At 55.3% G+C, this 2,693-nt stretch overlaps 1 protein-coding gene across 1 annotated transcript in view; it reads left to right on the top strand.

Annotated features, from left to right (window-relative positions):
- Nucleotides 1-2,693, top strand: part of NTN5 (netrin 5) — a 6,823-nt gene that overhangs the window by 987 nt on the left and 3,143 nt on the right. The gene's annotated exons all lie outside the window — the stretch shown is intronic.

The raw sequence follows: 2,693 nt of genomic DNA, 5'->3' as shown, positions 1-2,693 counted from the left end.
CTGGGCCTTTCCAGACAGTCCACCCAGAGGTGGTGCGGAAGAAAGGCCTGGCCGATCTACTTCCAAAAAAGTCAGCCAGTGCGAGCCTGGTAGAGCCCAGCTCTATGTGACGCACATGGGGTCACCACAAGTCGCACTCGACCCGTTGCCAATGGGCTTAGCCTCTCCAGTGCTCATCTGATCAGGACAGTCGTAATGACACGACTATGATCTCCCTAGCCCCAGCCCAGCGCCTGGCTTGCTGCAGGTGCTTCTGGAAAGACTGTGGGCGGACATGGCAGCTGTACATTTCCTGACCCTCAGGCCACATGGGGAAAAACCACAAAAACCCAAACCCACTGCCAGAGTTATTTTCTGTCACAGCGCCCCTGAAGGACAGAGTGGAACTGCCCCAGAGGGTCTCCAAGGCTGTCAATCTTCACAGAAGCAGAGCCCAAACCACACCCACTGCCCTGGCATGGATTCTGACCCACAGCGCCCCTAGAGGACAGAGTGGAACTGCACCACGGGGTCTCCCAGGCTGTCAGTCTGTAGGGAAGCTGCCTGCCTGCCTGGTCTTCCTCCCTTGGAGCAGCTGGTGCATTTAAACGGCTGACCTTGTGGTTGGCAGCCGAATGCTTTAACCAGTGTGCCATCAGAGCTCCACGGGGGGAAATTATTCATTAAGGCAATCACCTGTGACAGGCCAGGCAGGTTCCATTTCACAGCTGAGGAGCCTGAGGCTGGAGTACGGTGTCCCTGATGGAAGGGTGCGCAGCCAGTAATGGGCAGAGACGGTCTGAGCTTGGGAAGCTGCGCTGGGGTGTCAGTGAATACCTGTCAGGCACTGTCACACGAGGAGTTCCAGAACAGAAGACAGGCACAGCCTCCTGGGTTCAAATCACAGCAATTCTGCTTACTACCTGTGTGACCTCACACAAGTGACTTAACCTCTCTGTGCGTCCATTTTCTCATCTGTAAAGTGGGGATGAAGGAGCTCTGGTGGTGCAGATGTTAAGGCATTTGGCTGTTAATCAAAAGGTCAGTGGTTTGAAACCACCAGTCACTCAGCAAAATAAAGATGAGGCCGTCTGCTTCTGTAATGATTTTACACTCTTGGAACCCCTATGGAGTTCTACACAGTTCCACAGGGTCGTTATGAGTTAGAATCAACTCAACGGCAGAGTTTGGCTTTTTTTGGAAAGTGGGGATAAGGGGCGCTTGTGGCACAGTGGCTAAGCATTCAGCTTCTAACCACAAGATTGACGACGCACATCCATCGGCTGCTCTGCAGGAGAAAGATAAGCAATCTGCTTCTGTGAAGACTGACAGCCTGGGAAACCTTGTTGGGCAGTTCCACTCTCTCCGCTAGGGGCGCTGTGAGTCAGCAGAGACTTGACAGCACCGAGTTAATGTTCAGGTGGGGATAGTAACACCTTCCTTTATGGGTGTAATTAGAATTAAACGAGGTTATGCAGGTAGACCTCATTTTCCTGTGCTTAGTTTTATCCCGCTTTGCAGACGTGCTGTTTTACGGACTGAAGCTTTGTGGCAGCCTCACCTAAGTGAAGCAAGGCTGTCGGCGCCATTTTCCCCACAGTCTGTGTTCCGGTCATGTCTCTGTGTCACGTCTTGGTCAGTCTCATAATAGTTCAAGCCTTTTCCTAGTGCTGTCGCGAGTGTAATTGGCAACAGTGTGGCATAAATATAACTTCTACGTGCTGGAACCAAAACATGTGCGAGGAGGCGCTCTGTTGTGAAATCGGCGCTGTTGGTGGTTTGGAACTGAGCCCGAGGATCCCTGCGGTCCGCCCTCAGAATGAAGCCTACGATGGCACCTAGCGTGGAGGGCCGCTTCCTGAGCATCGGGCAATGCTACTCTGCCCCAGAGGAGGGCAATGGCGCCCAGAGAGGGCATGGGACTTGCCCTGCATCTTACTGCTACCAACCAGGCTCAGAGAGTCAGGCTTTCCTAGGGACCCTTCCCCTTGTCCGGGGAACCCCTGGGCCAAGACTCCCTCTCAAGCCCCCACCCCTCCAGGTGCTTCCAGAGCCCCAGCCCCTCCCCAGAGACGGCCGTCAGCTCCTGCATTCCCCCCCCTCCTGCCAGCGCTTCAGTCCTGGTGGAGGCTGTGAGTGTCACCAGGCCCCGGGGGGAATTCCACCCACGGTCAGAAACACATCTCATTCAAAACCCGAAATCGTCAATTCTGACTCACAGCAACCCCATGTGACAGAGCAAAACTGCCCCAGAGGGCTTCCCAGGCTGTCTTCTCTATGGAAGCAGACTTCTCCCACAGAGCGACTGGTGGGTTTGAACTGCTGACCTTTCGGTTAGCAGCCGAACGCTTAGCCACTGCGCCAACAGGGTTCCCTTTACAGAAACCCAGGGACACCGACAAATGAGGACCCACACAAAGACATGGGCCCAAAGAGAGGTCCCTGGGCTTTTTGCTCACGGCCTTGTTTCTTCAGATGGTGTCCCGTGGACCAGCTTACAGGCAGGTCCCCACCACGTCCTCCTTGTCCTCATTCCCACCAGCCAGGTCTGCCCACTGCACGCAGGGAAGGAGGCGGACTTACATGGCCTGGGAGCCCCGGAGGCTGTCCCTCACGCCAACGCTCCTCAGGCTGCGCTGGGCACTGCCCCCGAAAGTCCAGTCTGGGTGAGAGACTGACAGGCTGTGATGGAGAAGGGTCTGGGCTTCCGCCTC

This window comes from Orycteropus afer, unplaced genomic scaffold (genome assembly GCF_000298275.1).
Source record: "Orycteropus afer afer isolate SDZICR_OR568_19922 unplaced genomic scaffold, OryAfe1.0 scaffold00854, whole genome shotgun sequence".
Classification (NCBI taxonomy): Eukaryota; Metazoa; Chordata; class Mammalia; order Tubulidentata; family Orycteropodidae; genus Orycteropus; species Orycteropus afer.
This window is presented reverse-complemented; position numbering and strand designations above follow the sequence as displayed.